Source organism: Eschrichtius robustus, chromosome 3 (genome assembly GCF_028021215.1).
Source record: "Eschrichtius robustus isolate mEscRob2 chromosome 3, mEscRob2.pri, whole genome shotgun sequence".
Lineage (NCBI taxonomy): Eukaryota > Metazoa > Chordata > Mammalia > Artiodactyla > Eschrichtiidae > Eschrichtius > Eschrichtius robustus.
The window spans coordinates 142,230,380-142,258,196 of NC_090826.1; the positions used below are offsets into that span (position 1 = coordinate 142,230,380).

The 27,817-nt window shown below is 37.4% G+C and overlaps 1 protein-coding gene and 1 pseudogene across 2 annotated transcripts in view; both read right to left on the reverse strand.

Annotated features, from left to right (window-relative positions):
- NMNAT2 (nicotinamide nucleotide adenylyltransferase 2) overlaps positions 1–27,817 on the reverse strand; it is a 205,031-nt gene that overhangs the window by 164,309 nt on the left and 12,905 nt on the right. The window lies entirely within an intron of this gene.
- Positions 24,403–24,829, reverse strand: LOC137761490 (large ribosomal subunit protein eL22 pseudogene; annotated as a pseudogene).

Consider the following 27,817-nt stretch of genomic DNA (forward strand, 5'->3'; position numbering starts at 1 on the left):
AATTGTTTGTCTTTGGGCAAGTCATTTATTGCTAAGACTGGAAATACAGTAGTCCACCCTTACCCTTGGTTTCATTTTCTGAGGTTTCAGTTATGCGTGGTCAACCTCTGTCTGAAAATATTAAATGGAAAATTCTGGAGATAAACAATTCATAAGTTTTAAATTACATACTGTTGTGATTAGCATGATGAAATCTCACGCCCTCTGCCTCCATCCTGCCTGGGACCCCCAACCACCAACATAATCTGTTCCTGACATCTAACCATAGACATTGTCATGGCTGGATGATCCAGGATCACCCAAAGCAGATGATCCTTCTTCTGACAAATCCTCAGAACGTCAATAGTAGCCTAATGCTATGTCATTCATCTCACTTCATCTCATCATGTAGGTGTTTTATTATCTCACGTCATCACAAGAAGGGTGATAGAGTACAAGAAGAAATTTTTGAGAGACAGACCACATTCACATAACTTTTATTACAGTATATTGTTGTAGTTGTTCTATGTTATTATTATTGTTGTTAATCTCTTACTGTGCCTAATTTATAAACTAAACTTTATCATAGGTTTTTACGTATAGGGAAAAACATAGTATATATAGGATTTGGTACTATCCCCAGTTTCAGGCATCCACTGGGGGTCTTGGAACGTATCTCCCATTGATAAGTGGGGACTACTATACCATAATACATGCCCTGTGTGCTTTATAGGGGTCCTATATGGATCAAATAAGACCATGTGTGAGTAAATGAGTTTTTTTGGTTTTATTTTTAAAGTATATCCTCAGCTTTAGGTCAAACTCCACAGTTATTCCATACAAAATACCTACTGTTTTTAAGTGTTCAGTGTTTCTATTGATGAGTTTGTCAAGGATGTTTCTGGCAGTTCCAATCTTAGAGGGTAATGGCTTTGGGAATGCGCTAATAGTGTATATATATATATCAACCAATGAAAACAAATACCAAAAAACATACTAACAACAAATTTATTCTCAGTGAAGATTCCAAGGCTGGTCCATAAGATATAGAAATAGGAATGTCAACCCTTGCATAATACATGTACCTTAATATATATCGTGATCTATTCTCAGGGGTGCTTATTTTAACTTAGGTAATATAATTTGGTCCAATATTTCAAGTTTCCAACAACTGGTTAATTGGAAAAGGAACCTGAGTCATTCTCCCACAACCTAAACCTTGCAATCGGCTCCAGCCAGTTCAGTTTCCAAATGGCTCAAGGCAGACAGTCCAATCCAGAACCTTCCCTGCAATAAATGTCTGTTCTGATGGGCAGGCTTAAGTGTCTGTTGGGTGTGATTTGAAATGTGCATATGTAAAGTCTAGCAGTGTGGGTATGTATTCTCACTTATCTCTCTATTTACCTAGTCCAGATTAACCATCCATTTACATCACAAATCAGGGTAAAATTATTCCATGTTTATGAAGCTGGGTTCCAAAGTAATATTAGAGATCATCCTTCATAGGAAGTGCACAAACTCACACACACAAATGTGGCTCCCTAGTTCCTGGGATTAAGTCAGGTATTGAATATTTATTTCATGTTTCCTGGTAAAAATGATTCTGAGAAAAAAATATTATTCTGAGAAACCATGACTCCTTGGGATTCTCTTCAGTTCTCTACATTTGTATAGTTCTTTCTCCTTTGTTTTCTCCCCTTCTCTTCAAGGTAAACATCTTCAGGGATACAGCTAAAGTGATTGGCATTATTCTCCCGTTTTCCTCACAAGGAGATATTTTTACATCTGTGGGATGAAAAATGTCCCCAAGATTAAAAAAAAAAAAATGTACCCAAGATTAAGATCCTTCTTCCTCTAGCTCTAAATCTCCCAAGTCTCACTCAAACTTATAATTTCTTTAATTATTCTAATCATATTTCAAAAATGAAAGATGTTTCCAAATTTTAAAACCTGATTATCAATTATAAACATGCCAATTTTGCTGGCACCACAGTGAAAGAAAAAAAGTACATGGGTCTTTATAACCAATAAGCATTGTATACCATTAAAAATAACAAATTTCTTCAACTAACTCAGATATTTGTTGATTTATTTATCATGACTTCTTTCAGATAATAGGGTGAGGGGCATGTACAAATCATTACTTTCATCTTGAGACCAAAGATCTCTTTTCCCAAGAGACAGAAAAATCAGTTCTAACAGACTTAGCAAGAAGTATAATTGATTAAGAAGTAAAATAATTCCTTGAAATGGCATCTGAGAATATCTCTGCCTCCCTCCTTTAAGTCACCCAAATGGAAAACACATTCGGCTCAAGGGAGCATTAAATGAAGGCTAGGGGACGTAAAATACAAAATATTTTTTCCATTACATCAATACCTCGCAATTTGGTTAAGTAAGATATAACCTAGAATTTCAATCCCATCATTTCCCAAACACAGAAGATGTAGAAAGCAGTTTGGGGTTCCACTTCTAATACCCTGAACACCCCAAAATTAAACTCCCCCATGAAAAACAGGCCCAGGAACTAGAGGAGGAATGATAAAGATGGTGTGACATGATACCTTTTATTACCTCTACAATGGCTCTAGAGAAGTAGCTCAGATCAAAAGATTATCCTGGGATATAATGAATAGCATGGTAACTGTAGTTAACAATACTGTACTGCACATTTGAAAGTTGCTGAGAGAGTAGATCCTAATAGTTCTCATCATAAGAAAAAAATTTTTTGTAACTATGTATGGGGACAGATGTTAACTAGCCTTATTGTGATCATTTTGCAATACATACATATAATCAAATCATTATGTTGTACAGCTGAAACTAATATAATGTTTTTGGGGGGTTTTTGTTTGTTTTTTTTGTTTTTTTTGTGGGATCTTAGTTTCCCAACCAGGGATCGACCCCATGCCCCCTGCAGTGGAAGTGAGGAGTCCTAACCACTGGACCGCCAGGGAATTCCCTAATATAATGTTATATGTCAATTACACATTATTATTATTATTATTATTATTTGGGTCACGCTCTGTGGCTTGTGGGATCTTACTTCCCTGATCAGGGATTGAACCTGGGCCCTCGTCAGTGAAAGTGTGGAGCCCTAACCACTGGACCGCCAAGGAATTCCCAATTATACCTCATTTAAAAAAAAAAAAAAAAAAGACTATCCTAACAAGAGAATGGATGGTGATCACTAAACTATGCTGCAGAATGTGAGGGTCACCAAAGCAAAAGCCAAATGCAAATACAGTCCCCACTCCATCTTTTTTTATCCATGTGGCCTTAAATTTGCAATACTAATGTCTCCACTATGTTAAATAACTAGCATGGGGTATCTGCATCTGGAGACCACTATTACAGCACTGATCTGTTACCTAAGAAAATAAGTTTGTTAAAGAATTTTTGTTTCCCAATCTAAATGAATAAAGAAGTGAATAGGGGACTTCCGTGGTGGCACAGTGGTTAAGAATCCGCCTGCCAATGCAGCGGACATGGGTTCAAGCCCTGGTCCGGGAAGATCCCACCTGCCGCAGAGCAACTAAGCCCGTGCGCCACTACTGAGTCTGCGCTCTAGAGCCCACGAGCCACAACTACTGAGCCCACGTGCCACAACTACTGAAGCCTGCGCACCTAGAGCCTGTGCTCCGCAACAAGAGAAGCCACCGCAGTGAGAAGCCCGCGCACCGCAACGGAGAGTAGTCCCTGCTCACCGCAACTGGAGAAAGCCCGCGCAGCAACTAAGACCCAACGCAGCCAAAAAATAAGTAAATAAGTAAATAAATAAATTTATATAAAAAAAGAAGTGACAAAGGGAAGAGGTGGGATAGTGGGGAAAAAAACCGCATACCTTACTTTCCAGCCAATTACTTCCTAAATATCCCCAGAATTGTTCCATTTTTCTGTATCTTTCTGCTACTTTTCAGCTTCAGGCCACCTTTCTCTCTCTCTTTAATTACCGAAGAATTCTGGCTGGATTTCCTGCCAGTAATCTTTCCCTTCCCTAAGCCATTTTTCATATTCCAGCCAAAGGGATATTTCCCTAAAATATAAATCAAATCGTATCACTCTCTGGCTTTGAATCCTTCAATGGCTTCCCGCGGTCCTCAGAATACTATCCAAACTCTTAAAAGTCTAACAAGTCCCCTCATGATCTGGCTCCTAACTGCCCCCTCTCTTCACCCTATTCCCTTTAGTCCAGCCACAATGAACTTCTTTTAGGCATCAAATGTGGCATGCTCTCTCTTAGCCAGCAAATGCAAACCTAAATCGACTTAATTTATTTCCTGAGCCTTCTGTGAGCCCCATAAGTCTGAGTTAATGCCTCTCCTCACAGGTGCTGGTTTTTTCTGTATCACAGCATTATCACAGTGTCCGGCATGGTGATTGCCTTTTGATTTGCTCACACTCTTCACCAACATTTATTCAGACCCTAGCATGTACCAGGCAGTATGCTTAGCACTCTGCATTCATTACCCCATTTAATTTTCACTGAATCTCAGTTAAGCATAATAGGTTCTTTGATTATACATTACAGCTGAGGAAACTGAGACACGAGTAACTTGTTTAAGTTCACACAGCTAATAAGTGGGGGAGGCAGGCTTTGAACCTGGGTAGTCAACCTGGCACTTCTAGTACCGAACTCACCCCAAACTTCAATGAGAGCAGGAACAGCTTCTATCTTGTTCACTGTTATACCCCAGTGACTGTCACAGTCTGGCACATAGCAACGGCTCAAAAACTACTGGTTTCATAAATGTGGAATGATTTTTCCTTATGACTGGCTCCACTCTGTGCATAATTTTTTACTCCTATTCTGAGTTGGATGTCTTAAAATCTAAGAAAAGGACTGCACCAAATAAATCCTACTAGGTATTTGTAAGGCCTGTAACTATAAGATCTGTAACTATAAGATCTGTGGGCCTGTTCTTCCCCTCTCCTCTCAAGCTCTCTTTTAGACCACGGTTGTGTTGTCCATTCTGGAAGGAATAAAGTCACACCCTGGAACAGGTTATTGTCAGCTGGAAGTAGACATCCATCTTCAAAGCCCTCTATGTATGTTCCTGAACTTTAGGGCCTGAAAAGTTAGAAACAACATTTCTCAGACTCTCTGGCAGTCAGACTTCTGGATACTAATTACATTCTACCAGGGGATGTCCTGTGTGAGATTTGGAAGGCAAAAGTGATAAGAAAGCCATCTTACTATTGCTCTTGCTGCTAAGCAACACTGTTGATGTGTGTTTGAAGCCAGAACCCACATCCTGTAGTCCCTAAATTCTAGTCACCGAAGTGATGGGTGTTGAGAGGCAGTTTGGCAGCTTCCTGTGGACTACAGCTGTCACGGTGTGCCCTTGAAAGCTAGAGTCATGTGGTGGCACCTAACTTCAGTTTCTTTAGTACTCCCAAAGAATTTCCTAAGCACATAGTCCCTTGTTTTTAGTCCTTTCTGCTTGAAATACCTAGAGTTGTTTCTGTTTCCTGAATTGAAACCTACATGACACATCACCTTAAATGCTGTATCTAGCTGTACCCACTTTTTGTGTAGGCAAGAGCAAATTATATGTAAATGCAGTTATTTTGGAAATGTAAATATGCAGTGAATAAGAAATTGATTGACAGGAATTAGAATAATGGGTGAAAGAATTATAGGTTTTGTGTGTGTGTGTTCCCCGAGTAGGGGAAGGGAGATGGTGGGAAGGATGAATCAAGCAGAATGCTAGATGATGACTGGGAAAAGAGAGGGAGAAAAATGAGTACAGAACCCTAGGGCTCTACAAGGGAATAGCAGAGCAGAATTAATAATCAGTTTTTATGAAGAACTTGATCCAATAATTGTTTATATGCATGGAGCCATTTAGAGCTCAGAGTGCTTTCACACATGTTATCCTATTTGATTCTTGTAATACATGATGTTGTGAACTAAGCTTTTGCAGGCTCTGTTATGGATTTTTCATCTGAGGAAAGAAAGCAAGGCTCAGGGAGTTTAAGTGACTTCCTCAAGGTTACAGCTAGTAAGTGAGTAGATCAGAACCTTGATTCCAAATTCCAGTGTCCTACTCCGGGCTGCTGGCTACAGAAATCACTTTGGCTTAAGAATGAGGGAGAATTGAGGCATTCAGACTGTCAAGGGCGATAACCATGCTATTTTAAATCTGAACACAAAGGCTGTAGAGCCCAGTCATCAAGACCTTTGCCTTACTCAGAATTAGGAGGTGCCTTTCTTTGTTCTTTCCCAGTCACTAAGCCCTGAGAGGTAGGACCTGAGTGGCCTGGCAGTGGAGTTAAGGAGCAAAGTGGATTCAGTCTCTATGCTGCATAGGTAAAATTGGCATTTTGTAAATAGTCTTGGCTTGATGTTCCCATACTGTATAGTAAAGTCATTCTTGTGCTTCAAAGTCTGGCTGAGTTCTCATTACTCATCATAGAGAAAGGCACTGGGGCAAAGTAAGAGTAAGTTTTGGTTCTAAGGTCACATTAAAGACAGGACCCTTTGAGTGCTCTGGTGTGACTCATGGTGAATGGGATGCCTTCTTTACAGGGGGCCCCTGATGTCTGTGTCCACCTTCCACACAGCCCCACTCAGCTCTCATATTTCCTATCATCTTTGTCAGTCCTACTCTAAAGTGAAGATAGGCAAGTGGTCTTGCTTGGGGAACAGAGAGAGCTGTCTCCACTGGGGCAGAGTCATGTACAAATAGCTCCTGAGAAGTGGCATGGGAGAGGGAAGGATGAATAAGCAGTCAATTAGGGGAACCAAAAGGAGTTGTTCTACTATTTATTTCCTCTGCCTGGAGGACACTTCAGTATCTGGTGAAAGGATGACAGACAGTCCTCAGTCCTCTGGGTAACTGGCATGATGATAAACACAGATGCATCTGGCCCTGATTTTGGAGTTGTGGGGATGTGCGAAGTTTCCTTTAGTTGCTCCCTTGATTAGCCCCTCCTCTACATACACATAAAAGATGCACATCTTAAGCAGGGTTGCGGGGGGAGTACAGAAAAAAATGTTTAAGAAGCTTGGTAGAGCCATTTGGGTACAAAGAATACATTTATCCCAGGTGATGAGTGTTCATCGCTTAACGCTTCCTCTGGAGGATTAGTTCTTGGTCTTCTCTGGTAAGCCCAGTCCTCACTGAAAAGGTGCTCTTTAAAGTGATAGACACACAAGTTACTAAAATTATTCTATATTTTTATATCAAACTAATTCAATTTATCTTCTTTCCAATTAGTCTGAATGAGTGTGATAATATAGAGATTGCAAAGTTATTTAAGAAAGAAATTCCAGAGTCAAAGAAGAGGGTGGTTGAGCTGCTTTTTTGCTCACCAAACTTGGAGGTGGCCTTTGAGACAGATGGTAAGAAAGATACTTTTCTTTTATGCGTGTGGTAGACACTGTTGTTTGCCAATTCTCTTCTTCCTTTTTTTAGGCTGCCATTCCCAGCTCTCTTTGAGGCCAGTGTGGCTATGTGACCCAGTTCTGGCCAATGACACATGAGGGAAATTAGGCTGGGGTGGGAGGAGTAATTTACTCCTGGGAATGATTTTTACTCCTGTTAAAAACAGAGATGAGAGTTCAAAACAATTGTATGAAAATGTGATCTTGCAGCTACAGCAACAATTTTGTTACCATGAGATGACTATCTGAGGAGGAACATTCAACACTAAAGGATGTCAAAGTAAAAAGATATATATATTGATATATCTTTAATGACATCATTGAGCTGCTTCCCAACCCTGGAACCATCTATCTCCAGATAAATGTGTTAATTGCTTAAGCCATTATTTGTCACATGTTCTGTGACTTGCAACTATATGTATCCTGACTGATACAACAGACCTAGCAAACAAAAGGATTCTTCAAGTAGGGCTGCCATTACCCCATTCGACACCTCTGTGTAAATTAGATAAGACGCTTCTTCCTCTAGATGGATTTCAAGTCCTACTTGTTTCCTTTGCCAAGTGCCCTGGTGCCATTATAGATCACCAACTTGCCTCCTTAAGTACATCAGAGGGCTGCCTCTGTTCAAAGGACTCAGGTGCCAATTCCAAATAAGGGGGAGAAAGCAATGAGACTTAATTTAATTTTGAGATTGACTAAAATTTGGGCTGTTGTTATTGTTACTGCTCTTCATTTTAAACAATGAATTTGTTATTAACTCCAAATCCAATATTGGATTTTTCATTATTCAATAGTGTACCCCAAAATACAATTCTGGAAAAAATACTAGTTAGTACAAAATTCTTTTTTTAAGTTTGTACTACCACACTTCTGCCAATAACCTGTTAAAACTGGGCTGACGAAAACCATATCGAAGCAATATAACCACTTGCAATATGAAACTGTTCTGGTGCAGATTATTTAATTCTCCTACTCCTCTATTAAAACTGCTAGAAGCACTGCTTTTGTATAATTAGCATGACATCATTTATCCTTCACTTGATGCAAGTAAATTTACGTATTAGGTCAGCTGCTACTCATTAGTTGGCACTATGTTATTTTCATCACTTTTAATCAAAGTTTCAAGTTATTAAATAACTTAAGCCAAAGTACTTTTCTGTGAAAACATCTTTCCAATTAATTTTATCACTATAAAAGCTAGTTTTGCCCACATAACTGGTAAAACTAATCAATATGAGTACAGCCATATATGCAGGACACTTATTATCACTTTAAGAGATGCAGATTAATAGGAGTCTGACATGATTTTCCACTCATTTAATATTATATGTTGTTACTTGAGGTTACTCATTAGTACAAACTCACCTAGAAACAAACATGGGGACTAACATTATATGACAAGATTGAGAATAATCTTAGACGATCATAAAATATAAATACATTTAAAAAATCCTCTTTGAACTCTTAGTCGCATTTGAAAACTTTGAGATAATGCATTTAATACAATAGGCTGACAGCCTGTATAGACAAAACAATCATCATAAGTAGACTCAGATGTTATAAGTAAACAGGATACAATATATACATTATATTTATATAGTATATATACACTTATATATATCAATTTTAAGATTTACCATAAAGCTACAGTAATCAAGACTGTGTGGAATTGGCAAAAGGATAGACACATATATCAATGGAACAGAAGAGGCCAGAAATAAGCAACTGATTTTTAACAATGTGCAGAGACAGTTCAATGGAGAAAGTATAGTCTTTCCAATAAATGGTACTGAAACAATTCAGCATACATATGCAAAAGAAAGGGAAAAAAAAAAAAAGAACCATGTCACAGACTTCACACCTTATGCAAAAATTAACTCAAAGTGGACCATACATCTCAATGTAAAATGTAGAAATATCAAGTTTCTAGAAGAAAATATAGAAATTTGCATCATCTTGGATTTGGTGATAAGTTTTTAGATACAACACCAAAAGCACAATCCATAAAAAGAAAAAATTGGGCTTCCCTGCTGGCACAGTGGTTAAGAATCTGCCTGCCGATGCAGGGGACACGGGTTCGAGCCCTGGGCCGGGAAGATCCCACATGCCGCGGAGCAACTAAGCCCATGAGCCACAACTACTGAAGCCCGCGTGCCTAGAGCCCGTGCTCCGCAACAAGAGAAGCCACCACGATGAGAAGCCCGTGCACCGCAACGAAGAGGAGCCCCCGCTCAATGCAACTAGAGAAAAGCCTGCACGCAGCAACGAAGACCCAACGCAGCCAAAAATAAAAAAATTAAATAAATAAATTTATTAAGAAAAAAAAAGAAAAAATTGATAAACTGGTCTTATCAAAATTACAAAGTTTGGCTTTGCAAACAACGAACAACCATGGTTAGGAAGAATACAAGACAAGCTATACAGCTGGAGAAAATATTTGCAATTCACATGTCCAATAAAGGACTTAGAGCCAGAGTATAAAAAACTGCTATAACTCAACAAGAAAACAACCCCCCCCAAAAAAAGATGAGCTACTTTTCCAAAGAAATTATACAAATGGCACATAAGCATATGAAAAGATGCTCAAAGTCATTAATCATTAGGAAAATGAAAATGAAAATGACAATAAGATACCTCTATTCACCTACTAGAATGACTAAAAAATTTTTTTAAATTAACAATTCCAAATGCTGGTTAAAATGCTGTGCAACAAGCACTCTCAGTCATTGCTTGTGGAAATACAAAATGGTACAGCTAGTTTGTAGTTTCTTAACAAAGTAAAACATACACTTATAATATGGCCCAGCAATCCCAATCCTAGGTAATTATGAAAGTGAATTGAAAAACTTGTACATATAGAAGTCTGTAAATGAACATTTACAGTAGCTCTATTCATAATCACTAAAAACTAGAAGCAACTGAGATGTCCTCAGAGGGGAACAGATTCACAAATTGCAATACCTCTGTACAATGGAATACTACTCAGCAATTTTTACAAAATGAACTCTTGATTCACACAACAACATAGATGAATCTTAAATGCGTTTGATAAGTGAAAGAAGCCAGATCTAAAAGACTACATGCTGTATGGTGCTATTTAACTGGCATTCTGCAAAAGGCAAAACCGTAGAGACAGAAAATACACATCAGTGGTTGCCAGGAGTTGGGAAGAGGTTGACTGCAAAGGGGCTGGCACAAGGCACATTTTAGGTGTTGGAAATCACTGTGGTGGTGGATATGTGACTCTATACATTTGTCAACACCCATAGAATGTTACACCTAGTCTAAGAAGGTGTAATTTACTGTAAAACTAAGAGTGAAATTTACCGTATGCAAATTTTCAGAATCAACCAGGATGGTGGGGGGATAAGGGTGGGAGGATCCCAGGATGGAATGCAGACTAACAAATCTAACTGTATTACAAATATATGATATAGCCTAACTGAAATGGATGGGGGAAAATGAGCTGACCAAAGTAATTTTGGAAATGTGTTTTGACTGGCTATCATAAGGCTAAAGTAAGTGCAACTGTACATAAATGCCTTACTTTCCTTGGTAAATTTGTTTCTCACAGGGGTATAAGTTAGCAATTCTGAAACTACTATGCATGTATACTAGGGTTGAACAAATAAGTAAATAAAGTGTAGCTAATGAAAGCCAGGTTTCTCACTGTCAAAGAAAGAAATTACAAACAAGCAGAGAAGGCTAGAATGAACCCTGTAGCTCTAGATTAAAACTGATTCTATATGTATGAATTCACCATGTGTGTATACACAGGTAGAAAGATACAGAAATAAATATAAATTTGTGTGTACATATGCGTTAGCAAACATACATTTCCCTTTCTATCTGCTCAAAGGGCCTAGAAGCAATGGCACCCCATGAGTGATGAGCACCCCGATCTTGCTTTCTAATTATCATTCTCCAGTAAAGAAACCAAGACTCTTTGAAGAGATGGCTGATTCTGTGACTGGGATGAGGAAAATACAAGTCTGGAGCTTCTTGTAGTGTCACAAAGTAAGGAAGTGCTAAAAAAAATAAAGGATAAGGCATTTCCCTTAAGGGATAAGGTCTTTGGGGCATCCAAGACTGCTCACACATTCTGTATTATGCTAGAAGGACTTCACAGGGCTCAACATATTATTGTACTAATGACTAAAATTTATCACAATGACACAATAAGGTTACACAGCAGATAATTGAGGGAAAAAGACACATTGGCCAGAGTCTGGAGAAATCCACCCACAGGCTTTCTATACCAGAGGTCCAGGAGAGGACACACTAGGTGTGTTCCCTTTGCTAGCAGTGAAAATGCAGTGGCACATGTGTAATGTTTCTCCTAGGGAAGCCCATTTAAGACTCAGCGTTTAGGAATTTTATTGGGGACTAGTCATGTAGGCATGCTTTGGCTGGCATCTACCAAAATCCCAGGCTCTCAGAAGGAAACAGGTATTCAGTGTCTTAAGTGGGCAAAACAACCTTACCAGTATAGAGAATTTTCCATATCAGTGTGGGGAAGTTTTCACAAACCAAGTTCACAGATGCCAGCCAAGGGCAACCTTGCAAGCAGGCCCTTCTAAAGACAGCAGCCTCTGGCCTGCTGTGTTAACTCTTTCCTGCACATGGTATATCAAAAGGACACAGGACCCAGGGCCAGAATTGGAACAATCTGAACAACAAAATAAATAATTACAGTATTGGATTATAATTCAAAGAATAAAATAGATATCCATGAGTCTATACTGCTATAAATAAGTGAAATAAATAAATAAATAAATTGGGTGGCAGACAAATCTTTGTTACAGGAGAATTCCATATAATAATATAGAAGGAATTAAAGAAATTGAAAATCACCATTAGAGCACCACAGTGATAATTGCTTCAAGAAAGATCCCCTAAAATTAGCAGGTGAAACTAAGAAGAAACAATATTTGCATAGCTTCAAAGTATCTCACCCCCCAAAAAAGAATATTAATTATTGCGGTGGTTTAAGCATTTGTTCACAAATTCTTTAATAATCATCCTTCTGGAATGTGAAGCCTAATTCCCTTCTCCTTGAGTATGGACTGGACTGGGCTTCTTCTAGCAAATAGAGTATGGAAAGGGAAAAATAGTAACTTTACAGTACAGAAAACTGGCAGACTCCAGCTTAACCATGTGATTAACATCATCAGTTATGTCATGTTGATACAATGTACCCCTGATATGATGTAATCAGAAGGGCACTTCACTCTGTGATATCATTTCCAAGTTTAGTCTAGTCATGAGAAAATATCAGAAAAATCCCAGTTTAGGGATATTCTACAACCTACCTGATTAGTAGTCTTTAAAATTGTCAAGGTCACGAAAAACAAGGAAAGACTAAGAAATTGTCACAGATTTAAGGGAACTTAGATGCAATGACCAAGTGTAACATGGACTGGGTCTCAAAGCCGAAAAAGGACATTAATGGAAAAACTGGTGAAATCAGAATTTAGTTAGTAGTTTAGTTAATAGTATTGCACTAATGTTAATTTCACAGTGTCAGTCATTGTACTATGGTTATAAAACATGTTCATGTTAGGGGAAGCTAGACGAAGGATATTCATGAGCTCTCCAACTATATTTGCAACTCTTCTGTAAATCTAAAGTTATTTCAAAACAGCAACAAAAGAATTTTTAAGCACTTAGGCTGGCGCATACTAGTTGCTAACTGATGTTAGCATCTCTTGGTTAATTTACTTGGTAATCATTCCCAGAGGTTGATAGTGATGGGAAATCTCTCTTGTTGCCTTTACTCCAAATAAAAAGTGTATTTCTAAGGATGAATGATTTTAGTGGAGACTATTTTCCAGAGTGCCAACATGGATGGAGATTAGGTCTGGACCTGTGACCACTCAGGGGTAAGATGAGCTGGCTACATACACCCCTACATCTGGCCTCAACCCTACGAGCCCAGCTATCTAAGCCTGTGTTCTTGAGGCTGTTTGGAAATGTATGGCTCGGGATGCCAGAATCAAACCAACACTGAAGCCAGAAATACCTAAAAATGGGACAGTGTAAAAAAATGTGGCCAATATGGGCCTTGCTGCTGGCCCTAAGGGTTCTAGATATTACTGACTTCAACAGTGGTGAAGTGAGAGGCTGGCGAAGGGTGAAGAGGCAGCTTTGGAATACTGTAAGCTGTATTGTAGTTTTACCTGTGCTTCATCCTACATTAAAATATTTTTTTCTCCCATTGGAAATGAACTTTGTAGTTTTACCTGGCTAAGCTCTTTCTTGCTCAGTGGCTTTTGTAAAACCACAGTAAAGTAGTTTTTGCTTATTATTTATGCTCCTACCTACTTCGAAAAGGGATCTAAGATGGCTTATTCCCCAAACAATTTTGCTAACCCTAGGCCTTCATTCTCTTCCAGACCATCTGTTCCTTTTCACCATGAAGTCATAGTACTAAATTTGTGACAGTACAATCATTCCCATGGCAACAGGATGTGGTCCTCACCACTGAATCCTGATTTCACTCTGACCAAGATCAAGCAGCAGGAAGATCAGGAAGTATATTCTAACATTTTCTATTCTTTTTCAAGTTTTGTTTCTCTCTGAAGAAGTTCTTAATTTTGATTCTAAAATCTTATACTCAGCCTAGATATGTGTTTTTGCATAGTTTACATATGAAACATTCTTTCAGTAAATAATTAGATATGCAAGCCAAAAAATAAGTTGAGAATAATCACACAAGCCTACACACACACACACACACACACACACACACACACACACACACACACACATTATGATGTATAAACTTGCTTGACAGTGGGATGTTTTACAAATACCTTTCTGGTTTGTATAGAAGAAAAGAGAACAACACAGAATCCATTTAAAAGACACAAAACTTCTAAGCCTAAGAAATTTGCTTTGATGACTGTGATAGGCAGTGGAAGGCAGCTGACCTAGTTCCTACTTAGTGCTTTCCTTATCTTGCTGAGCACAAGTAAAACATCAGAGGGTCTTCCCACGTGAGACCAGAGCAAGACAGATAGATGGCTGGCTTTATTTATATAAATGACCGATACCTGGATATTTTGTCCATTTGTTTTAATCACATTCAGCTTAATTACACAATCTTTGGAAAGACTCCTTAGAACGCCATTTACTATACTGTGAAATTGAGTAAAGGGCATGAACTTTGAAAAGAGAATCAGTTACTGGAGTATCAGAAAATACCTGATTGGTACATTAAGTTAGCAGTCTTACAGGACAGATGGCGAAGTGTGTTATAATGAGGCTCTGCTGGACATTCCCATATTATATATTAAAAAAATATATACATAACATATATGTTATATGTACTATATATGTTATATATTATATATAACATGTATGTTATATGTATAATATATATGTTGTATATTATGTCATATTGTATATGTTATATATTATATAATACATATAACATATTAAATATGTATCATAACATATAGCATGTTATGTGTATATGTATATAAGAGAAGAAAAGTGTAACATGTAAGAACTACCTTCTCTCTCCTTCTGTTCTCCCCCAGCTTCCATGTTGAATTAATGGGCTAAGTGAGGGGAGGCAGAGGAAGAAAGGGTGATAAGAGCTAGAAAAAATAGCTGGAGGAGAAGCTAAAGTGATTTATGTTAATTTTTTAAAAGGTAAGAAATTACTTGCAGTGGAAAACATGTGGAAGGAAGAGGAAGTGGAAAGAGAAAGTAGACAAGTGAGAGATAAGGGGAGTGACTGAAAAGCTGAAAAGGGGCATTTTGACAGCACTTCCTCTGTGATGTGGGTGTTTTGGGGGAAACAAACAGAAAAGGAGAATTTTAAAGTTCTGTTGTTTGTTATGTTATATGATTCACCACTTTGCTACCTCTTCAAGACTTCAGTGAAGACAGATTATTTTTCAAAGCTCTTTAGAGATGGATTCGTAATTCTTCTGAATGAGATAAAATGTTCAGATGGACACTAAGGGCTGGAGTAAGCCCTATTCTGATTTTACATATATATAATTAGATTCTCTTGAGGAAAAAGACCAGCAGTGCCACCACTACTGCTATCTTTTACCCTTGGAAAATATGTTGGCCAGAGCTATCCCACTCCCAAGTCATGTCACATTTGTAGTGGCCAGAGATGGGTGGCATTCTATGGTCTGGAGTTTTTAACTCTAATGAAATTTAATTTTAGCCTTTAAGAATTTCGGAATTTAGATGATCAAACATGGAGGAGTGGAAAAAGGCATTATGACTGCTTTAGGGAGGCCTAAGGCCAAAGACAAATTTTGCCTTCTCTTAGTCCAGTCTTTGAGGACTAAGAGAAGGCAAGACCAGACTACAGAGAGCACCGTGACACCTAAAGAACAGGCCTCACTGACAATGAGGTGTCACATTCAGGCTTGCTCCAGTCTGACACTGATCTCTCTGAGTCTTGTTACACATTGTGACTGGTCAGAAAATGCAGAGACTCCTACTGTACCCATGTATAGGAATATGGCAGTAAGTGGTAAGGAAGACTTTGCACGGAGGTCATCATCACTTTTGATGTCATCAACATTTTCTAAGTATAGACATCATAATGGAGCATATGTAATGATTCAGGGGAGGGTAAGGTAAAACAAGATGGAAGAGATCATCAGGATAGAAATGGGAGGCCAGGGCAGGAATAGGAAGGATCAACTATTCCCCACTGTCCTGCATAACATTAGTTCATAAGATGTGCTGTGGTTTTTTGTTTTTTTTAAGGATCTGTGGGAAGCTAATTTTGGACACACTGCGTATTTTTTTCCCTTTGGGAAATACATACTTGCATGTTATAGGGTCTGTGATGTCTCACCAAGAAAAAAACTTCTGTTAAACTATTGTTGCCCAAACTTATTTGGTGATAGAATACATTATTTAGCAACATCTATTAACATCCAAAGAGGCTACTATTATTCAGAATACATATTGTTTAATACTGGGGTAGATTATGTGTATGAAACCATTTTATAACAGGTTATATTACTCTTATACCTAAAAAAAAAAGCCATACTGAGGGACACCAGCATTTGTCAAGCTATACCCAATTACTGTGACTTTTGATCTTCCTGTAGTTTCAGTGTAGGGCTTCACGCTACTATACTTGCTTCATGAAAACTGGGTGGGGTTTAGATTTGCACTCTCTACACAGATGCATGCTTTCTCCATTTCTCCTAAACGCTCAGTGCCTTTATAATGCCTCTTACTACCCAGGAACTATCATTTGGCAAATCTCTAGGATATAAACTTTCCTTTGCAGAGTTGCATGCATCAGAGTTTTTTTTGTTTTGTTTTTTAACTCCCTCCCACCAAAACCAACCTCATTCCTCAGGAAGTGCTTTCTGCTAGGGGACTACTATGAATAAATCCACCCTAACGTTACCATGTTACACATTTGCAACATAAAAAGGGCTTGCTGAAAATGCAGTGCCTTTATCCCAAAAAAGAAAGTTCACGGTAGGGGTTTCCAGAACTGGAGGAAGTTAACAATAGAAAATGTTTGGGGTTAGATGGCTCTTTAATGATCCACAGATTGTACCACTTAAGAAGTCACCTCTTGTCTTTACATGAAGGGAAATTAATTTGCAGAATGATGCTCTATTTGAAGAAGCCATGCTTGACTCTGTGGTATATTTCTTTTCAATAGTCCAAGAATTGCTGGTGCAGTGTTTTATGAATAACATTCAGTGTAAGGGAGTATCTATTTACATTTAATAAATAAATAAATGACTATCTGCATGGCTGTGGATGTTTTTGTTTTTAATTTTTTGTTTATTTGTAAATAGATAACATACATGATACAAAATGCAAAGGGCACAAAACAGCATACCATTAAAAGGATGTTTCTCTCCTTCCTCTGCCCCTCAGTGATCCTGTTTTCCTCTCCAGAGGCAACAATTACTACCAGTTTCTTAAATATCCTCCCATGGATATTCTGTGTGTTTACACATACACATACTTTCTTTTCCACACAGACGCTAGCATAATATACATACTGCTTTCTACCTTGATTTTTCTCACTTATCAATATATCTTAAATACCCTTCCATATTAATAAATGGAGAGCTAGTGCCTTGGTTATTTTAACAGCTGTGTGGTGTTCACTGAATGCCTGTGTTATTTTATTTCATCATTCTATTGAGGGATATATTGTTGCCAATCTTTCATATTATTAACTATATTGCATTAGTAGACTCACTGAATAAACACCTAGAAATGGAATTTGTGTCCATGGGTATGTACATTTTTACTTTTGAAAGATATTTCCCAATTGTTCTCTATCCCTTATACACTCACCAACTCTGTATGAGTGGCTACTTCCTTAAATCTCTATTAAATCAGTATTTTATCAAATGTTTTGATCTTTGACAATTTGATTGGGAAAAATTGTGTATATTTTTATAACCTGAGAACCAAAGCTAGTTAGGGAAGTGACAACTTAGGATAAGTGTAAAGGGCACTTACCTATCTTTTCCATTTGTAATATGAGACAGAATTCCTCATCTTACTCTTTTTTTTTTTTTTTTTTTTGACCACACCCGTGCAGCTTGTGTGATCTTAGTTCCCCAACCAGGGATCGAACCCGTGCCCCCTGCAGTGGAAGCATGGAGTCCTAACCACTGGACCGCCAGGGAATTCCCTCCTCATCTTACTGAACTCAAGAACTTGTCCCTAAGTAGAGAGGTATTGGATTAAAATAATAAGTTGATCTTAAATCAAAAGTGATTGAGATTTAAGTAGGTTACCTCAAAAAGTTAAAGATTCTTTAAACCAAGAAGTCCTTACATATACATTAATTCTGGCCTTGACACTTTGGAAGCAGGGGGAAGACTATAACCTCTCCAGGGTTTTCTAGCTTCATGATTTCTGTAATTCTGCAGATATATGAAGTATTAAACAATGAACAGAATACTTTAATTACCAGCATTCACAATTACAGTTTGTAAAATAAGGAGAAAACATTTCTTTTATAGATCACCAAATATAAATCAGGAGAAAAGGAGGGAGACCCCAGCTGTCCCCACCTTCACCCTCCTAGTCCCGTGGTCACAGCCAGTTGGAGCCATTCAGCATTGCTAATTGTAAATTCACACCTCTCACCAGAACCACAGCTCCTGGGCTTCCTGCTAGTTCATTATTCTTGCCACACATATTCTCTCAGTTTATCAGGCCACTTCCCCCTGCCTCTTCTTTCCCAACCCAAGACAACCCAGTCTTCTTCCCAATGAGAAATTTATCTACATCACTATTCATCCTTGCTTTCTTCTTCTTTTTTTATTTTATTTTTTATTTTTATTGGAGTATAGTTGATTTACAATGTTGTGTTAGTTTCAGGTGTAGAGCAAAGTGAATCAGTTATGCATATACATATATCCACTTTTCTTTAGATTCTTTTCCCATATAGGCCATTATAGAGAATTGAGTAGAGTTCCCCGTGCTGCTTTCTTCTTTTCTAACATAAAAATGCAGCATAGGGCTTCCCTGGTGGCACAGTGGTTGAGAGTCTGCCTGCCAATGCAGGGGACACGGGTTCGAGCCCTGGTCTGGGAAGATCCCACATGCCGCATAGCAACTAGGCCCGTGAGCCACAACTACTGAGCCTGCGCGTCTGGAGCCTGTGCTCCGCAACAAGAGAGGCCGCGATAGTGAGAGGCGAGGCCCGCGCACCGCGATGAAGAGTGGCCCCCGCTTGCCGCAACTAGAGAAAGCCCTCGCACAGAAACGAAGACCCAACACAGCCAAAAATAAATAAGTAAATTAAAAAAAAAAATGCAGCATAAACTCAATGTCCATACTGACGTTGGCAGAAATATAACCTTAACCAATTTTCTCCCTTTCTCTGGGTTGTATTTAAATTTCAGTTTGGGTATTGCATTTATGCTGTGGGCAGGGGTTGGGTGTGGACCTGGTTTGGGGACCCACGCCATGTAGACTGCAGCCACTGTCTATTAGCACTGGCAGCCAGTAGATCACCATCATAAGCCATCTATCAACCCATGCTGGGTGCTGCTGGGTTGTCAACTCATTCAGGCCTTTAGGTGCTCTTGAAGTCATTCCACTGAAGCATGGGACTGGCTTGGGCCCATCTTCCTAGACACTGTTCAGTCTTTCTTTGCCCTTTTTTCATGAAAACACATTTTCAAAAGTACATTCGATAATATAAACCATCCATGTACTTATTACCCAAAATGAACAAATGTTACTCTTTCATATTTTCCTTCAGTACAGTAAAGGTGAAGTCCCCTAGGTGCCCTTCGCAGCTTCACTCCCTTCTCTCCCTCATTCCCTAGAGACAACCAATAACATGAATTTGGTACAAATCTAGTCCATGTTGTTATGCTTTTGTTTTATACATTTGTAGCCAAAACCAATATCTGGTATCTGTTTTTTAAAAGTTTACAAATAGTATCATACTGAATATAATATGCTGCAATTTGATGTTGCAGAGTATTTTCAAGATTCATCCATGTATTGATACTAGTTATTTTAACTTCTGTATAGTATTTCATCAAATCAATATACCATACTTTTTCAGTACCCTACACATTCATTCTTGGGGGTATTTCCAGTGTTTTATTAATACCAACGAAATTGTAGTGACTATCTTTTCCTGCCCCGTTTCACCTTCTGCTACTCCTTAATTATCTCTATCTTAGTAAATGGCTTCACCAGGCAAGTCGGCCAAAAACCTCAGTCAGCCTTGACACTTTTCCCTCACACCTCAAATCCCCATCATCAAGTTGTCTGTTCTGTATCCTGAATCCAATCACTTCTCAACACTTTTAAACAAGTCCAAGCCACCAATGTCTCTCTCCTACTACTGCAATAGTTTTCTATCCTACCCCATGTGTTAATTCCACTTTACCTTATGGGCTTTCTTTCTTTCTTCCAATGTTCCAAGCTCATTTCTGCTTCAGAGCATTTGTGTTTGCCATGCTTTCTTGCCTGAAATGTACTTTCTTCAGAACTTAAACATAGACCTTTCTCCCTCATTTCTCTAAGTCTCTCCTAAAATTCACCTTCTCAGGAAGGCCTTCCCGATTCATCCCACCTAAAATAGCACCTCCAGCCCCCATCCCTTTACCCTGCTAAAACTTGTTTCAAGGTACTGGACCCTCCTTGAACTGGTACATAGACTCTTCTTCTAATAATAATTTCTTTTAATGCTTATAAAATATCTATTTATCTATATCTAATCTATATATCTCCATAAGTCTGTTTCACTTAGTTTCATGAGAGCAGTCTTTGTTCACTTTTTTATTCCCAAAGCCTACTATGATGCTTGGTTCAGGTAGGAACTTGATAAACATTTATTCAATCAATGAATCAATGTATCCTCATGCATTTTTCAACATTTGTTTTAAATTATGTATCTAGAGGTGGAGTTTCTGGATCATAGAACGTGTGCATTTTCAACCGGACAAGGCATTTCTAAACTGCTCTTCTAAGTGGTTGTACCAATTTACACTTCCACCAGCAGTAGGTAAGATTTCTCGCTTCCATATAATAGTCAACACTTGGTATTGTGAGTTTTAGAAATATTTCCCAATCTGATGGATGCTTTATATTTCTCTGATTACTAGGGAGGTTGGGCATATGTTCTTTTACCTATTTTTCTGTCAGGTTGTTTGTCTCTCTCTTATTTATAAAAGTAATTTATATTGTCTGAATATTAATCCTTTGATAAATATGTTACAACTATCTTCTCCCAGACCGTGGCTTTCCTTTTAATACTGTGTGTGAGATACTTTATCAAACAGAGGTACTAAATTTGGAGTATTCAAATTTATTAGGCTTTTCCTTTATTATAATTTGTGCTTTTGATGTACTGTTTAAATAATCCTTCCTTCCCCTGTGGCCCTAATGTGTGCACCTATAATTTCTTCTAATAGTTATAAAGTTTTTATTTTGTACCAGGTTTAGATCCTTAATTCATCTGGAGTTTAGTTTAGAGCAGTGGTTCTCAAACTGTAGTATGGGGATACCGGGGGTCCCCAAGATGTTTTCAGATTTGCAAGACCAAAACAATTTTTGTAATAATACTAAGACATTATTTGCTTTTTTTCACTCTCATTCTCTCATGAGCAGCAGAATTTTCCAGAGGGTACATGACATGTGATGATGTCATCACTCTGATGGCTAATGGAATGTGTGCTTATCTGTTCATGTGTTTTATACATTTCTTACTTTTAATTTTCAATATAGTGTCTTAGTTGGTTCAGGCTGCTATAACAAAATACCCCAGACTGGGTAGCTCATAAAGAGCAGAAATTTATTGCTCACAGTTCTGGAGGCTGGAAATCTGAGGTTTAGGGTGCCAGCATGGTTGGTTGAGGGAACCTCTTTCTGGTCACAGGCTTCTCATTGTATTCTCACATAGAGGAAAGTGCTATTCAGTAAGTCCCCTACATACAAACCTTCAAGCTGTGAACTTTCAAAGATGTGAACGTGCATTCCATCAATGTCAGGCATGAGTGAAATTGCAGCTTGCCCTCCGTCTCCTATTTTTTTTTGTTTTTTGAATATTTATTTATTTGGTTGCTCTGGGTCTCAGCTGTGGCAGGTGGGCTCCTTAGTTGTGGCATGCAAACTCTTAGTTGTGGCATGCATGTGGGATCTAGTTCCCTGACCAGGGATGGAACCCGGGCCCCCTGCAATGGGAGCTCAGAGTCTTAACCACTGCGCCACCAGGGAAGTCCCTCCATCTCCTACTGCTGATGATCCTTCAGCTCTACCATCTCCCACCACCTCTCCCTTCTCCAGTCAGTAACTCTTCTTGCCTGTTCACCTGATGCCAGCCCCTGTATGCCAGCTGTTGTATGGTGCTACTGTACTTTTCAAGGTACTGTACTATAAGATTAAAAATGTTTTATTTTTTGTTTTTTTAAATGTATTATCTGTGTGAAAAGTATTAGAAGCCTATTACAGTGCAGTACTATATAGCCGATTGTGTTAGTTGGGTACGTAGGCTAACTTTGTTGGACTTAAGAACAAATTGGACTTATGAACGTGCTCTTGGAAAGGAACTCGTTTATATATAGGGGACTTTAGGATGTCAACACATGAATTTTGGGTGGACACAAACATTCAGAACGTAGCATTTGGTAAATATCGACAGATACAACCCATATAAACAAAAACTCTGAGGGATCTTCAATAATTTTTAAGAGTGTCAATGAGTTCTGAGACCAAAAAATTTTAAGAACTGCTGGCATAAGGTATGAGATGGTGATCTAATTTCATTTCTTTCAGTACAGAAAGTCAGTAGCCCCCAAATTCACTAGGTCTATAATGCTTCCTCTATCATATGCCAAGGTCCCATACACACTTGTGTCTACTTCAGTGCTCTCCTTCATTTTACAACACTGCACCATCTAATTACTATAGCTCTATGAGGAATCTTCCTATCTGGGGAATAAATCACACTTCCTTGGTTTTTTAGAATTGTCTTGGCTCTTCTTAGACCTTTTCTCTTTATAATTAACTTTAGAATTACTTTGTCAAATACCACAAAAAAGTTTTGTTGGGATTTTGATTGAAATTGCACTTAATTGTGGAGTATCATAATACTTATGGTATTGATTTTTCTGTGAATTTAGTATTATATAATTTTTATTAAAATCTTTTATTCCCCCTTTGGTATTTTAGCCATAAAGGTCTTGCACATTTTTGTAAGATTTATTCCTGGGCATCTTATTGTTTCTACTGTAATTGTAAATGGGATGGTTAACACCCGCCCCCCCACCACTACGTAGGTGTATGGATTTCCTATTACTTAGGTATATAGGATTGCTATTGACTTTTCACATTGATTGTGATTTAGCAACATTGCTGAACACTTAGTCTAATTTTTTTTTTTTTCTTGAAGAGCCTCTTGGAGATTCTAGTTTAAAAAATGATGTTGTCTGAAAATATTTTGTTCTCTTCCTTGCTAATGATTGCATACCTTTTTTTCCCTCTTAAATATAAGGACTAGAACTGGTAGTAAAATGTTTAATTACAGAGGTTATAGCAGGTATGTCATGTTCTTGACTTTAATGGGATTGCTTTTACAGTCTCAGAATTATATATGATGTTTGTTATAGACTCTTGGTATATACCCACATCAAGTTAATAGTCTTTGTTAGCTAAGAGATTTTGTTTTTAAATTATAGTTCTTGACATTTTAATGCTTTTTTTGTATCTACTGAGATGAGCATATGGGCCTTTTCCTTAATCTGATAATAAGGTAGATTACAGATGCATTTTAAATTTTAGTAGCACCTTTATATTTGAGGTAAACTTTATTTGTGCTTGATGTATTTTTTTTTTTTTGTATACGCTGCTGGATTTGATTTCCTAATTACTTTATATAATTTTCATATCAGTGTTCAAAAAAATGAGATTCATCTATAATTTTCTTTGCCTGTAGAATTCTTCTATTTTGGTATCAGTATCATAGTAACTTCATAAAATAAGCTGGGTTGCCTTTACTTCTATTGTTGGGAATAATTATATAATATGGGATTGTCTGTTCCATTAAATTTGGTAAAACTTACCTGTAAAACCACCTGGCATGGTTTCTTTGGCAAGGGATGGGGGAAGGGTTTGAGAGACTGTGGACTATTGATCTATTTTGTTGATGACTGATTTATTTAGATTTTCTATTTCTTCTTAAGTCAACTTTTTAATTTGTATTTTTCTGGTAAATTGTAAGTTCTATCTCAGTTTTCAATTTATTGACATAAAGCCACTCAATATTATAAATTGTAAAGTATAAGCAATGATATTCTTAATCTCTACTGTATCTCTAATTATGTCCCCCTTTGAATTTTTTTTTTTTTTTAAGAATCTGAAAAAGAATTTATTGATGTCTCTCTGTAAGTGAATCAAGCGGATGTACAGCAGAAACACAGCATTGAAAATCAGCTATATTCCATTATAAAAATAAAGATAAATTACAAAAAAAAAAAGAGAGAGGAATTCTTTTTTGTTTGTTTGTTTCCTAAATTTTATTTAAGAATTCATACAAAATACTCCAGATAACTGAGTTTCAATCCTCATCTTTCTCCTCTTCTTCATCTTGATTAATCTGGAAGTAATGTAATTCGTAACTTTCTTTGCTGTTAGCAACTACGCATAACCAATCATGGAGATGATTATTCTTCTTCAAATATTTTTTGGTGAGATATTTCAAATACCTTTTGGAAAAAGGCACCTCGGAAGTTACAGTGATCTTGCTTTTGCTTCTTTCGATTGTTACAACACCTCCTCCGAGATTCCCAGCTTTTCCATTCACTTTGATTCTTTCCTGAAGAAACTGTTCAAAATTGGCAGCATCCATGATTCCATCTTCTACAGGATGGGTGCAGTCAAGAGTAAACTTCAGGACCTGCTTCTTTTTTATGCCCCCCTTCACCACAAGCTTTTTCACAGGCGCCATGGCGGCAGCGAAGGCAGAAAAGGAGTTGGGTGAACTCGAGAGAGAAATTCTTACAAAATTTGTTCTGGGGTGGTGACATAACCTGGAGTCACATCATCTAGCCCCACAGCTGGATGGGTCCTAAGGCTGGACACTCGTGGGGCTGAACGGCTTGGTGAGGATGTGCAGGCAAATGCAGCCCCAATGGAGTTATACTGCCTGGTCCCCACTCCATGGGTCCCAAATCGCTAGGTGCAGGGGTGAATTTCCAATATCATTTGTGTTATCTTCTTCTCATTGTGGCTTGCTAGAAATTTGTTTTATTGGTCTTCTCAGAGAACCAGTTTTTGGATTCATTGATCAATGGTATTTTGGGGAGGTTGACTCTATTCATTTCCCAGGTCCTTGAAGTGAATGCTTAGTTCATTCACTTGAAATAATTTTGAATAAATGCATTTAATGTCATAACTTTCTTTCAAATGACTGCTTTATCTGCATTATCCAAGTTTTATCATGTATTTTCTTTGTTTTTCTTTTCTAAATGGTGTGTAATTTTTTATTTAAATCATGAATTATTTAGGAATGTGCTTTTAAGTATTCAAACATATAAGAATTTCTAATTTAACTAAATTCTGATCACAGAATGTGGTCTGTACTATAGTGATTCATTAAAATATCTGGTCAAATTTTATAAATGTTTGATTTGTGTTTGAGAAGAATGTGAATTCTCTATCTGTTAAGTGGAGGGTTTTTATATATGTGGGTATATAATATATTCTCCAAAGAAGATATACAGATGGCCAATGGGCACATAAAAAGATGTTCAATATCACTAATGATTAGAGAAATACAAATCAAAACTACAATGAGGTATCACCTAACACTGGTCAGAATGGCCATCATCAAAAAGTCTACAAGTAATAAATGCTGGAGAGGGTATGGAGAAAAGGGAACCCTCCTACACTGTTGGTGGGAATGTAAATTGGTGCAGCCACTATGGAGAACAGTATGGAGGTTCCTTAAAAAACTAAAAACATAGTTACTAAATGATCCTCTTCTGGACATATATCCAGCAAAGACAAAACCTCTAATTAGAAAAGATACATGCACCCCAATGTTCATAGCAGCATTATTTACAATAGCCAAGACATGGAAGCAACCTAAATGTCCATGGACAGATGACTAGATAAAGAAGATGTGGTACATATACACAATGGAATATTATTCAGCCATAAAAAAGAATAAAGTGTTGCCATTTGTAACAACACGGATGGACCTAGAGATTATCATACTAAGTAAAGTAAGTCAGACAGGGAAAGACAAATATCATATGATATCACTTATATGTGAAATCTAAAAAAATGATACAAATTAACTTATTTACAAAACAGAAATAGACTCACAGACATAGAAAACAAACTTATGGTTCCCAAAGGGGAAAGGGGAGGAGGAATAAATTAGGAGCTTGGGATTAACAGATATACATTACTATATATAAAATAGATAAACAACAAGGTCCTACTGTATAGCACAGGAAACTATATTCAGTATCTTGTAACAACCTATAACGGAAAAGAATCTGAGAAAGAATACATATTTATATATATAAAACTGAATCACTTTGCTGTACACCTGAAACTAATATAACATTGTAAATCAACTACATTTCAATTTAAAAAATATTATAGCAATCTCTGTTCCCTGAAGATGATCCATTCCCACTGGAATAGAAGTCCATATTGGCAAGTAATCTTAAAATGACTTTACAATAAATGCATCCAAAGAGTTAAAAAATAAAATACCTAAAAAGAAATATAAAAGCTTAAGAAACAAGAAGATATGAATTAAGGAAAGATGAAAATCAAAAATAACTAAATAGAAAAACAGACATTGTGATAAAAATATGCAATGAGATAAACTCTAAACTCATTACAGTCAGAGAATAAATTATTTCAGCTTTGTTAGAGGTTTAACTGACAAAATCATATGACATTTAAAGTGTACATTGCGATGATTTGATATACACACACATTGTGAAGGGATTACCCTCTCCCAATTTATCAAGAATTATTGAATTAGAAGATTAATCTAAGGAATTCATGTAGAATATAGCATATATTTTATTATTATTTTTTTAAAATTGCAGTATAGTTGATTTACAATGCTGTGCCAATCTCTGCTGTAGAGCAAAGTGACTCAGTTATACACAGACAGACGTTATTTTTTTATATCCTTTTCCATTATGGTTTATCACAGGATATTGAATATAGTTCCCTGTTATAGCATGTATTTTTAAACTATGTTGTGGCAGTTTAAAATTACAGTCACAGATTCTTTGATACTCCTTCTATTAAGAGATGGGTCTAGCCCCTGCACTCCCCAATCTGGGCAGGTTTGACTAAGTAAGGTAGAAGTGATACTATGTGATTTTTGAGCCCAGATAGTAAAAGTCTATGTAGCTTTTGCCTTGTTTTCTGGAATAGTCACTATTGGAGCCCTGAGTTGCCATGTAAATAGTATGATTACCATGAGGCCACTACAGTGTGAGGAAACCCAAAGCACATGGAGAAGTCATGTGTGGGTACTCCAGTCTATAGGTCCAGTAGAGTCCTGCCTTTGTCACTGTAGCCTAGACATGTGAATGAAAAAAAAAAAAAACAGCCATTCAAGTGACCACCAGCTGTTCAAGTCTTCTCATTTGACACCCTGGACATCATGAAGCAGAGTCAAGCTATCCTTGAAGTACCTATCCAAATTCCTATCATACAGAACCTTGGAGATTAATAAAATGGTTATTGTTTCATGCCATTATGTTTTGGAGTGGTTTGTTACATAGCAATACATAGAATACACGAAGGATGCACCTAATTAGTAGTTTTAGGAAGAGAATAAACGGTATGGTGGAAGTCATATTTGGAGAGATGATACTAAGAATTTTCTAAAGTTTTTGAAATAAAAGCAGTTATTAAGTACAAAAAATAAAATAAAAAAAGAAAAGAAATTCATATCCAGATGCACTGTAGTGA